Source organism: Aythya fuligula, chromosome 2, assembly GCF_009819795.1.
Source record: "Aythya fuligula isolate bAytFul2 chromosome 2, bAytFul2.pri, whole genome shotgun sequence".
Lineage (NCBI taxonomy): Eukaryota > Metazoa > Chordata > Aves > Anseriformes > Anatidae > Aythya > Aythya fuligula.
The window spans coordinates 48,059,161-48,073,145 of NC_045560.1; positions in this window are offsets into that span (position 1 = coordinate 48,059,161).

Here is a 13,985-nt window from a genome sequence, read left to right on the forward strand (position 1 = left end):
ACAGGACTGCTGTATATCACTCTCTAAGTAGTCACTAATAAATAAAATGCCAGGAGAGACACATCAGCAATTGTTCTCTATTCTAGACAGCTCCTTGTTTTTGCAGAATTAATAAAACACGTTGTTGTGCACTGCAATCCAGTTTCCTCTAGCTACCATTTCCATCAGCTCTTTGGCTGTCATAATAACCCACATATGCTGAATTCCCATGTTCTTGCAGGCAGGTTTTTATAGCCTGCTAGCATAGACCTCAACTCAAGCTCATGGCAATTCTCTGCTGCAACACACAACCTACCAGTCTGGTTTCTTGTGTTAGTCCCTGCATACAGCTCAACAGTCTCCTAAGTGCACTGAGTTGAATTGTTATTTCATCATTACACTGTTCAAACTGCTTTTAAACTGCTCATGATCCAAATATTGTGTATTTCTGTATGCATTACATCTGCTTTTATTATTGTGGCCTTCCCTGATTGCTTAGATAAAGGGTTCCTCAAGTTACTGGGGAACATTGCAACCCACATTTACAAAATGGGACCTTGTTGACCTTGCTGTGGCTCTCAGAGGGAAAATAATTAACGATAATGATGGTGTGGACTCTCCTACTCAAGGAAAAGTGCATAGCTCACCATCTTTCACCACTAGCCAACAGTGAAAATGAGGTTCAGTTGCTGGAGGGTGGCTAGTCCATGATGCCTTCCTTCACCTAAGAGTTTAATCTTTACTAAAGTTTAGTACCAGTAAGGTTTAGTATTAGTACAAGTCTATTGCTATGACTCTGGTGCTAGCCTAGGCTTATCCCTTCCACAACACTCAAACCTACAACATTCATTTCTATTTGATGTGACCCTGTCACAAGCAAGTTATCTGTCCTAGTTATCCATCTCAGAGATGGGGATGCCACTTTCAGGTGCCTACTGCCCTCTCTTCACATTTTGTGGTGGCGAGATAGACAACAACCTGGCTGATCTTCAGAATTACAGCCTTTAACATATTTCATAGAGTTGTTCTCTGTTGGAGAGAAACAGTACAGAGAGAGTAATCAAACTGCCAGAAATTCTCCAGAGCAGGAAACCAACTTGAATGCTTCTAGGTATTGGGATATCACTCAGACCTACTGCTCATCCTCCTAACCAAAACAATTTGGGAATGGATTGCTACATAAAGACTGTCATACCTCCAAATAGAAGCAATATTGGATATCTTTCACAGGAAGATGCCACAGAAAACCTCTCAAGGACTGAAAGTTTGATTCAGACTCTGCTTACTGATCCTCATGGTCTAAAGACATGTTAGGTTTACCTAGTCGTACCTGTTGCACACTCCAGCCATGATGAACAGATCCATTCAGCACAGTGTTTACCACTTTCACCAAACCCAAACAAACATGTTCTGAGGAAGAAAATCATCATCAAAACATCCTTCCCCTTTAAAAGTGTTACAGCTTTTATGTCTATTAAATGTGCATAGGATATTAATGAAATGGGAGATAGGAGCAGCTATTACCCATTACAGGCAAGATGCTGTGTTATACAGGCATATGTAAAATCACACATTCAGACTGCTACTTGTACCATTTCCTCTAAACATCTAATTTGAGTGCCATTCAGAACCACTGCTAGAAGTCCAGGTTTATTTGTAAAGGGGAAGAAAGACAGACATTTTCAGACAGCAGTTCAGAGCATAGATAATTGCCTAAAAGGATGTTTGGTCTTCCAGCCAAACTGCAATATTCATCTTAACTTGGATCTTTCATGATCTTCATAGTCTATGTATGGGATCACATGATTTACAATTCAAGTGGATTTGGTCAATCCAGTTATCAAAACAATCAGTTAAGGTAAAGCGCTGCCTTAAATCCAAGCTTGCACAAATTATGCAAATCACCCATGACTGAGAAAGTTAATTTATCTAGGTTTCTATGTATGTAAAGACTAACTTGGTGTTTGACATTTCCAAATTTGCAACATAATTCTTATCTATTTGCAAAAACATGTAAGTGAAAAAATCCAACACTCAAACTGTTACTTTTACAAAGACAACACAGGGCAGAAGAGAACATCTTCTGAGGCACCTATAGTACTGAAAGTATTCCCTTGTAGTGTAATAACATATCCCTTTGCTGTGAAGCTCTGCTCTCTCATGTTTACTTGGGGAAAAAATCCTGAAATCGATGCTGAGCTAATTGCAGTCCCCAAAGGCTCAAACACACACCTTTTTTTTACAGAGGCAGTGGAACAACAACCCCATTAAAAAGCCATTGAGAAGGACCACAAGAGGCTCCTCAGGCACTTTGAAAAATCTCTGATGTCAGTGACTTCTATATCCAAACGATCTTCACCTGGCTGACAATCACCTTGACAGTGAAAAACATAAAACATTCTTCAGTCATCATGTCACCCCTTTTCCATTTGACCCATGGTTTCAAACCACTCACAACTCTGGCCAAGAGGAGCAACTCCTGAATGACTGTAACTGAGAGATTCTCAGCCCTGGGAGCTTTAAAATACCCAACAGCCACAAATGCTTGAACTAATGGAGAGAAAAAAAAAAAAAAAGTCATATGTTCAGCATAGCCTAAGTGTCTTCATTTTATGAGAGCTTAAACCTACTGCACAGAAACTGAGAAGGGGTAAATGGGGGCTTTCTGCAAGCCAATGAGGAATATATTTTGTCATGGCTCTTCACAACAGCAGTTGTAAAAGTCTTTGCATTCATGGCATTCTTGCTTAAAAGAACTTTTCTTGCTGTCTAGGTATTGTACAGGTAGAAATGGGCATGCTTCAGTAAAACACTCTCCATTAATTTTCTAACTTGTGTTTTCCTATTTGAACTGAACATGGGCTGTTGCCCCCTCTTAACTATGGCAGCAACATGGAATAGCTACTTTTCTGACAAATGACTAAGACAACAAATTACACAGGGCAAGTATAACTTGCCCTTGAGAATGGACTACATGTCCTGCCTGATTCTTAACCAACCCCTCCTTGCTATTCTAGTAGGCAGGAAAATGAACTGGCTTCAGAGCTGAGCAGCTTTCCCTACTCAGACTCTGTTTGTGGCACCATCAGGATGAAATCAATGTTTGTTTACTTTTTCTGAGTAAACTGGGAATGTGGAAAAGGAGGAGTCCCAAACCACAAAAAACAAAAATGAAAAATTCAAGGAAATTCATGGATTGTACCGGGCAGTTTACTCAGCTGACAGAAGAGAGGAATTTTAACTTGGAGAGAAGGTAGGGTGACTCTCACATAACTTCTTCCATCTTTGCCCTAGGTCTCTACAGTGCTATTCCCAGCTGCCAACGTGGAGGAGAGCAGTGAGCTCCTTTGTGCACATTTACAATAGTAAGTACAGCATCCTGGGACCACTTAAATCCTCTGTGTTCTTAAAAAAAGACCTTTTCAATCTTTGACATTTTAAGTTAGAAGTAAAAGCAGTCAAGCACATTATTAAATTCAGCCTCAGTTTCAAGAAAGGATGGGCGTGGGTGTGTCAAACCGAGACTACACTAGGGAGACGATAACTGTTTCTAGGAGAAGAGTGTCAACTTTTATTTTTGGGACAGCAGAATTGGCAGACGCTCTTGGCTTCCACCACACAATTCATGTGAAATGAAGAAAAAAAAAAAGAAAAAAGTTTAACTGGCGCTGCCCAAGAAAACCAGACAGACGCACACAAAAAAGGAATGATGTACCATACAAAGCATTAAATACACACACACGCACACACAGGCAGGACTCTGCTTTATACGATTCGAACCATATGGGCATGTACACATACACACGCACTAACTCACACCCGTAAATCATTTAGCCGGATTATCTGTCTGGTGTGTGGAACAGAAACACACTTATGAAATTTCTTTTCTTCTTTTAGCAGCAGGCTAATAATTGATAGAGAGCCAGACTGGGGGCTCTGAGTTTTATGTGACAGATATACAAGGCTGCAGTTCTCTCTGCCTGCACTTCGCCTGGTCTTTCAACAGCAGCAACTCTAGCCTGAGAGCAAGAAAAGACCCTCACCACCTGGCACATATCAGGCTCTTCCAGAAGCTGCCAAGTCGGCCTGTGAGGGCAGCACGGATCACCTGATTTAGCCAAAGAAATAAGAAAAAAATAGCCCATCGGGTGACTCAACAGGCACTGGAGCCAGCCATGCTTTCTGTCCCACTTGGGAGACTCCAGCTGCCTGTCCAGCCCTCCTGGTAAAGCCTGAGCACAGATCCGTGATTGCAGCAAGTCCCAAGCCTCCTTTAGCAGCCACCCCAGCAGCCAGAAGTGGAGAGTGGGTGGCAGAGTGGTCTTCCTGTAATGACAGAGTGGGCAAAGCAGCTGAAGCATAAATACCCTCTTGGCCTTTCTGAAGGCATCCCCATTGGCTCCCACTGGCTTTTCTGGAGGCAGGGAAGCACAGAAAATGCAAGTGAAAATAATGGGCTACTCTGAGGGGAAGGGCTTTTCTCCCTCCTCTGCGCATTTCCTGAATTACAGTGCGAAACCCAGACTCTGCATTAATGGCGTGTTGTCTAAAGTTTCTTTTTTAAAGATTTTTGCCTTTGCCAATGCAAAGGAAACTCTTCATAACAAACGGCCTGAAGGTGTGGAAACAGGGTGAAGAGTGAATAGTTCCTGGGTACTCGCCCTGCACTTCCACTGGGTTAGACAACCTCAAGCAAGTCAGCTGGTTTATCAGTGCTCTCCTTTTCTCATGCATTAAAAGGAAGAGGAGGTAACAACAAGTAGAAGATGAAGTGGGGTGTGTAGTGCTAACATGTACCACAGGCTGGCTTTCATATAAAGAAGAATTAGAAGTCGTAAGTCAGGATTACAAGGATGTTGGTCACTGCATAAGTCCACAGTGTTCTTTTTTTGTGCTTTTTAATGAAAAGTGCTGCTGGGAGATAACACCTCTGCCACTGCTGAGTCCTCCTCAGACGGCATGGAAATGGGTGAGGTGAAAGGGAGCAGCTCACCACCAAGAGGCCTTTGTGCAGGGATCCACTCCCCTTCCCTTAGGCTACCTGAAAACCAGTGAGCTAAATTAAATGCCCTTTGCACATGGCATGACAGCGCCCAGAAAAGCCATGAAGAGAAGAATTGGTTCCCATGTCCAACTGCACTCTGTTGGATCAATCTTGTATGCGACAGATAACAAGAAGCAACTCCTGAAGCAGCTTTGTGACAGGTAGCCTGATGCTGCTTGCTGCAGGCTTGGAGGACTCCAGGAGTCCTCATAAGCTGTGCCTCAGAGCTGACTGTACTTGGAACAAGAGGTAGGCTTGGAGACTGCCTGAGATGTCTTCCAGCCTGACAGATCCTATGATCCACCATAGTACCACTCAGTGGATAGCTGGGACTCCCAGGCTTTTTGTGTCCTGCCTTCTGCTCCCTGCTCTCTTTGTTTGCATGGTACTGGCACTCCATTCTTTTAGCATACAATGGAACTGTGGGAAAAAAAAATTAAATGCAAAACAAAATCCAGACTTCAAATATAGTGATATTAAGGAAATAAAATCCAACCCACAAACAAACAACAACAACAACAACAACAAAACAAACAGTGAAACACAACCCACTCTGAAGTTGTTTCCATATTGTTAGGCATAACTTATGGACGTCTCTTTTTCAGGCAGTCCCAATTTTTGCCACTTTATTCCCTCACATTGAAGGGCCACAACTGGAACCTGAGAGCATCTAGAGAGACACATCAAGGAAAAGCCCCATGTTGGTGAATCTCACAAAACAGAGAGCTCATTTGCTTCAGTGACCGGAGCCTGCCAAGTAACCCTGCCAACAGGAGGTGTTACTGGCATAGAAAGTGCTTTTACCAGGCTTCCTGCTGACAAAAATACCTGGTGCTTGTAGTGATCTTCCTTCTGTTACACTGTAAGGAGTCCAAGTCTCTGGGGAGGCAGCTTTGTTTGTGCTGAGTTCTGCACAAATGCAATTGGAGTAAGAAGCAGCAGTATAGTTTCTGATTTTCACTAATTGTGTCCACCTTGATTTTATCCCCCTGCATCAATCCTGTATAAAAGGACTGAAGCTGGCTCAAGGATATGCTTCATTTTTTGACTCTCTGTCAGTTGGAGCACAAGTTTCAGCTTCGGGAACACACGTGTGCTATGCACACCCTGTTGACTAAAGGGAGACAAGATCTACATCATTAGAAAACTGACTTCACTTCCATCGAAGGCACAATACTAACCAGAGAAACAAGAAGAAATAATACCTCACCTTTGTGATCTACAAGATATTTTAACAATTCCATTCTGCTCAGAGAAACCACCAAGATTGCCACATATTTAAAATGCAATCACTTCAGACACAGCTTCCTTTACAATGGCATCAGAATACTTTCTTTGACCCCAGTAGCATTTCACCATCTTTGTAGAGGTGTCACTGAGAACAAGACTGAGTTGCACATGCTCTTATAGGACTGTGCTTCCAGGGATAACAGCATAAAGCTAAATGACAGCACAAGTCAGCTCCTTGTTAAGGTACACACAGGTACACATTCTGCTTAGTCCACTCAGAGAGTTTCATTCCATGTTTGCTTCACTTTTAAGCCCCATCACTAGTGAAAAGATGAATATGTAGCAGGCTTTAGATAACAACCCAGATAGAACCCTCCAGTATACCAGAAAACAGTCTAGTTAGTAATCATAGCATATTTGCAATAATGTGGTACGAGGGACCTATACCATGCAGAGGGCCTGTTGGAAGATGCCAGCTGCACAGTGGTACTGGGGAGAAACATAGCTCCTTGTATTTTGGTGATGACATTTTAATATTAAATCACTGTAAACTAGGATGATTGCTCTTCTGTGGTGAGCAAGTACAGACCTTGGCATCTACTCAGAATGGGAAGGAAAGGAAAGGAAAGGAAAGGAAAGGAAAGGAAAGGAAAGGAAAGGAAAGGAAAGGAAAGGAAAGGAAAGGAAAGGAAAGGAAAGGAAAGGAAAGGAAAGGAAAGGAAAGGAAAGGAAAGGAAAGGAAAGGAAAGGAAAGGAAAGGAAAGGAAAGGAAAAGGAAAGGAAAGGGGAGCAAGGCTCTGTCTTTAGCTTGTGTCCTTTGAGTTGATGTTTTTCTACCCTGTCCCCTTTTCCTACTTAGTCCTTAACTGCCATCACCACATTACATTGAACTTCTATAGTTGATGCAACTCAATCCACTTTTGGCTGACTTCAGATCAGGTAACCTTGTTTATATCTTCAGTTTGATCCAGGAATTTCATGGGAGCTTTACCTTCTGACTCCAAGCTGCATTTGGCTGAATTTGGCCTTACATGTGGGAAAAACCCTTTGGAGAAGCACAGTAGTTACTGTACAGACACAGCTGCTGTTTTTCCAAATGAAATAGTATTTCATCTGTTTCAATGCTTTTTTAAGTCAAATCAATTTGGCCCATGACTTGCTCTGTATTTCATTTGCCAGATTTGATTTCTGTGTTCAGAGTTTGGGACAGTAAGTAATAATGACAACAATGTGTCTGAAATGAGAAGTTATTAACTCTATTTATACCAGCATAAGCAAATTATGAAAGTCTGTTGGTGCCAAATTTCAAGCAGGCTTTGGTATGCATGGAATATATTAACGAGAAGAGAGTTTGGCAAGTGAGAAATACGAAGAAGCTAGGAGGAATGTCAGTTGGAAAGAAGACCCAGGTTTGCGCTGTGGTGGTGGTGGGATTCAACAAAACAAGCCACTTTTATAAGGAGAAGGAATAGATCTGGTGTATGTGCCTGGACTAGTCATGAACACGTGCTTAGTGCAAACCCTGTGGCGCAGCACACTTTCTGTGACACATAGGCTAGACTGCAACTACAAACTCCAAAAATGAAATGGTTAAGACAAACGCAGAGCTGCATATGATGTATGAATCAGTAAATATGTAGTATCTTACCAGCTGAAATATTTGAGGCCAAACATTAAGTCCTTACTCAGTGGGATCTCTGCCAGTAAGCTCACTCTCCCTTGATATTTATGATTAACACTTGAAAACATCCATATTGTCTTTTTGACTCATAAGAATTCCAGTTGAAGGGAACAAATTTCTGGGGCAAAGTTTCTGGCTGTTACAAGAGAGGAGACTTCTTGTTCAGCTCTCTCTGTCCTTTACTGTTATTGGATCACAGAGCAGCAAAATACCTTTGGGAAGGAGGTATCTACAGGTGTCCCAGGATCAAAGCTCACTCCCCAGAGAGCTCTCTCCAGGCAAGCAAGCTGCAATGGGAATGAGTCCATCTGCACCTCACCAAGGTTTAATGAGAACTAGCTCATCTTGGGTTCCTGGGCTGCAGGAGATATGTGTGAGGGAGCATTGGCCCTGGGTTTATGACACACTCTTTGCAACATCAGCATTAGCTTACCTAGCCAGGCTGCTGTGCTCCCCCTTAGAAAAACTGGGACAGGAGACTTTGCAGGCAGCAGAGGCAAGTCTGGTGAGGTAAAGCAGCTGTGGACAGCAGATTTCCTGAGTCTGGCGTTTTGATTGCAGCTCCTAATAAATGGAAAGTGATGTATGTATGAAGAAGAAATAGAGTTCAAGTGAAGAAGCACATTAGGAGTAAAGAGCAAAGATTTTTTTTTTCTTTCTCCAAACTCTTCCTAATTAAAAGAAGGATGAAGTAGAAAGTATTTGAAAATGAGACCTATGGTTGCAGAACCACATTTCTGAAATACAGATCTCTCAAGTATCAAACTACACTGCAGAATGACTAATTGTGGGGTGACTAATCCCTGTCTTCCCTCCAGAACTATTATTTCACAGTGGCCAAGAAAACATACCATAAAGATGTTGTTATCACATCACTCACATTTACTTGCATTGAGAAAGACTGAGGCTTTTATGGTACTTGTCTGATTACCAAGAGATATGTTTCTTCCACATAACAAAAGAAAGAATCACTTAGTCTTCATAGTTCATTCCCGGACAGTTGTGAAGGTGTTTGGTTAAATGTCTAGGGATTAGGAAGCTGGCTTTCAAGCAAAGAAAAAAATTATTTGGAGGGGAGAGAGGGAGAAGAGGAGGGGAGATGGCAGGAGCAGATGGATATTCAGGTTGACAGAAAATGAAAACCTGCCTTTGTCTTGCTTTCATTAGTCTTCATTACATGACCACGACAGCTTTAATTGCTGCCCCGCATACATAAGTAATAAAAATGTAAAATGTTTAAATGAACTGTGGCTCCCAAAAGCCATTATAAAAGATTAATGATGAGTACTCTTTGCTAACTTAAACATCTTCAAGAAACACATCTGAGCAGCCCTTGTGGTTACGATGATATTAGAACAATATTGGCTGGACCACTTGTCTCAAACCATTATGCATCAAGCTTTGACGGTTTTGATTATTCCGTCTTTAGCTAGTCTGAATTCTAGACATATTTGATTCCAATTTACTCGTTCCTGACACGTTATCCCACCCCTGCAATCCAAAGAAAGAGTATTCAGGTACTCATATTCTGTCTTCAAGAACTGCTGATGGCTTTTATTACCAAAGATGTTGAACATATGGTTTAATAGTATTACTCCAGAAATTATTCTGTTAATTAAGAAAATATTCACCTGAAGGGGAAAATACATGATATTTTCTATATAAACTGGAAGTAGTACTAAGACGCATGTTTGAATTGTAACTTTCCCTTGAGGCACACAGATTTTACATGTATTCTATTTGAATTCAGATGCAAGGGCAGAGTTAAATTTCTAGAAGTGCATCAAAGCAAATCCAAGCTTTAGCATAGTTTTGACCACCCATCCCTCATTTAACTTAGAAACCCATCTTAAGGTTTAGGGAATGCTTAAGTAGAGGTGGAGGTACCAACACTTGCCTTCTCATTGCCACCACTCAGTCTTCCATTTCCAATATACACGTATAACCATGTTTACCTCTACTTATCAAAATGGAGTGTCATACAAAGACTTGTAAGTTATTACCAGCCCATTATGTCATGTATTTGTGCCCTGCACACATAGCAGTGCAGGTTTCGGAAGCAGTATTTCTGGTCCACTAAGCCCATGGGAATAAGTTGTACCTCTCAGCAAAGCTTGTACCTCTTAGCAACCTGCTTTCCTCTTCCTGTTTTCTATAGGCAACAACCAAACTTCGTAACGGGGCACTCCGAGCTTTTCCATGGGTAAACACCTCCCTTGTGGAGTCAGCTAAGTACTTCAGAACTATGTATCTATGGAATGAAGAGATATGCACAGGCAAGCTGAACTGTTTCTGTGTGGTATACTCTTATGTTTGGCTTTCAGTCCAGTTTCGAGTTGGACAAATTTGGGAAGACTTATAAAACCTGATACTGTGAGGCATAAACCACCCTCCGGCTATTTGAGATTGAACTGGGTTTTTCACAAATGGCAGGAATTTGCTGTTTGCAGAGCTACTTTATGCCTTCCTTTCCGGTGTCACTCATGGAGTCCAAAAAGTAGACTGTGGGACCGCCAAATTATGTATTTGTATCTTCCTTTCTGCTTTAGTGCTCATCTCACTCTATTCCACCCATTGTTGACTTTCATAATACAGGCCCCTCTGCCAGGAGCAAATTATATTGGCTAGTTAAGGTCCTCCAGGCCTTTACCAGATCTCCCTCACAAGGATCTCCAAATTTTCCCATTTCCTGTCCCGCTTCCATTAGCTCTTTGGGCTCATTTCTGTTCACGTGGTACCGTTTCTATTTCCTGACTGCTGTTTGGAAGCTGCCTCCTTAGTAAGTCTGGCTTCTGGGCTCTCAGCTCTTCCTGCACAGTCTTCTGGGCTGGTCTCATTCCAACCTGCAGGCCACAAGCTTGTCCAAGACAGCTATCTTCTCCTCAGTACTGAAAAAAAATACAAAATACAACACCCAACAACACCCAACAACACCCATCAACACCCAACAACACCACCACCACCAAAAAAAAAAACAACATGAGAAAAAAATAAATAAATCCACAAAGAACACACACAAAAAAGACACCCTAAAAACAAACAAACAAACAAACAACAACAACAACAAAAACCAACAACAGCAAACGTTCTCTGTTCAGCACTGCAGAATAAACTGATATAATTAGGACCACAGGATATTCAGGGAGAGCAGGAGAAGTCTGCTGTCCCAGGGAGAAGAGCAAGACGATGGAGAAAGGAGAGCATGGGTTAGTGTTACTATTTCACAGCTGGCTGAGCAAGTACTTGGCTCCACTTTTCCCAGCCTAGGAAGTAGGCGCAGGAGCCACAAAGATACAGAAACTTTCTTGCCAGGTCTTTTAAATCAGTTGCAGGGTGAGCAGGAGGAGCTCATCCCACTCTCTGCCCCCTTCTCCTGTCAGGGAATCTCCTCGGGGTGGTGCTCAGCCTCTCTCAACTCTTCTGCTGCAGCTGCCCTGGAAGCCCCCAGACATTCCCAGCAGAGTCTGGACGGCTGCTTTGGTGACAACCTGGGCTCCATTTAATGAAAACGTTCTCGTTCACTTGCTGTGCTGGCAGCCTGCCAGCATATTTTCTTGAGGCACATAAGAGAGAGAGAGAGAGAGAGGAGGGAAATGGTGATTTTTAACAGTTTTTTTTTTTTTCATCCAGCCAAACCTGACTGGAATTTCATGGATGAAAGAAAAGGCACTTCTCTAGCCCAAGGGCCTTGTCCCTGCCAAATTATAAGGGCCTGCTGCAAACAATTGAGGTGTTAGAGCTTCTAAAAAAATAAAAATGTTGAAAGATTCTTTTATAACGGAAAATATTAGGCAACCCAAATCTAGGGCCAGCTGGTAGTGGGCAGTATAATATAAGCTCTTCGAAGAAGAGCTGTGCAAATAATAGATCTGCAGAATTTCTTTTCTTCCACTCCACCCAAGTTTGAACTATTTTAGCCATTTTCTCCAGCTAAAATTATTTGCCAATTTCAGCCAACTGCTAAATTCTCTCTCTCATTTTTATTTTATTTTTTTCAATTTGACAGGTTTCTTGTAAAAACAAACTCGTTCTCCCACCTCTGGTTTGGACTTGCAGTATTCATTGATGACACCGTTAGGAAGAAATTTGCCTGTGGTCAGCTCTTTAGCTCTTTTTTTTTTTTTTTTTTTTTTTTTTTTTTTTTTTTTTTTTTTTTCTGCTCTGTTCTTGTCAGATCTCACACATTACAGTAACCGAGCTGGCCTGATAGCTATGTCTGGATCCAGAACCCATCGATATCCACAGGAAGTTTTCCATTAGACTCTGCCATCTCCAAATCAGCCTGCACCAGGCTAAAAGCCTGTGCACAGCGTGGGGTTGGAGGTTCAATAGGTAGCAGTTTTTAGCCTGAGCCTTCACTGGACCAGTTAATAATTGCTGTGTTTCTGGTATCAACTGCAGACCAGATGTTGCTTCCTGGTGCAGGGGGAGGGAAACAGGAGGTGTGGGGTGGGGGCATGCTGCTGGAGGGGAGAGCTTCAAGCAGACATAGGGAGTGGAGGCTCTGACTGCTCAACGTCATCGATTTCGTGGCATTTCTTGTAAACACGCAGGTGTTAGCCACCGTGTCCTGGCCAAATCCCTTTATGGCACTTCACCAGCTCTGGCAGTTTACTGACTTAAAACCATCTCTGTGTTTCTAATTGCAGGAGCCGCTCCTCGCCTCTTTTCTTTAGGAGCAGATTTGTGAAGTGTACTAATGGGCTCACGAATACCTGCTGTGTCCTTACCCTGCTCCTGGCTGGCCTCCTTGCCAGGGATGGCGGTGCGGTCCTCACACGTGCAACCCGTTAAAAGCTCTGACATCCCTCGGGGTGTGCGGCAGCCACATGCACACGCGGCCGGGAGGGAGGGAGCTGCCCCACGTACCCAGACAGGAACAGTGGAGACCTGGGCTGAGCCTGAGGCAGGGCTGCTGTTGGCAATCGGGCACTATAAATGGATTTAAACAAGCTGCCTGAGCCCTAAAACACAGTTCCAAACTAATGAAATTCAGTTGTTTGGCAGTGTCAGGCGTTGTGTTGATTTCAGAGGCTGCTTTATGACTGCTCGCATAACATCGCTGCTCCAAAACCTTCCCCGTTCCTTTCATTTTCCCTTTCCCTTTTTATTTTTATTTTTAATTTTAATTATTAGATCTATCTTCAGAGAGGCAGTGCTAGATTTTCAAAAAGGGTATTCAGGTCTGTTATTTAGGTGCTTAAGTGGATAGTGCAAGTGATAGATATTGCAGAGCACATAAAATGCAGGATAAGACAGATAATTCGGGTCCCCATGCTGGAAAACAGAATACTGACAATTTTGCCAAGAAAGAACTATTAAAACAAATGAATCTCTTGTGGCAATTTAAAGTGAAGCAAAACTCCTAGTGTGAAGGTAATCTCTTTTTGTTGGGGCTGGCGTTACATCTTGGTTGGAGGCTGTTCCTCCACAGCGAGCTGCATTTAGTGAGGCCTTTGTTCGTGCCTAGCACAACGCAAACAGAGCTGGCCAAACTCTGGCTCCTGTTATGCCCCCACAGCTGCAGTCATTTTGTGAAGGGAAGATTTGGATCCATTGTGCTCCATCACATTGTCAGAGCAAGGTGGACTTGAGACCACTGGGGATGGAAGTGGTTCTCAGAGCTTTTGTAACATTCATGAATTTCAGACACACAGTAGCAAAGTAGGGTTAAACCAAAACCTCAGATTCAGTGATTTGGCAGTAAACATTGTACATAACCTAGTCTGAAATACGAGTTCTTCCATTTTCCATTTGACATTGCCACCTGAAACACTGCAGTCATGCCCCACATCCCTTCCCCTTTTCTGTTAAATCTGGGAACCACAGTACATTATGTGCCCTGAGCTTTGGGTACTGAACTCTTCTGAACCTTCCTTTTGCCACTTGAAGTCACGATGGAAACTGTACAGAGGAAGGATTGTGCTGTAGCTGTGGGCCTTCTAAAATAATTCCTCCATGCATAAATACTGTTACTCAGCACTGACTTCTATTCTTACACAGCATAACTGGAAAAAAAAAAAAAAAAAAAAAAAAAAAAAGCATATGAAA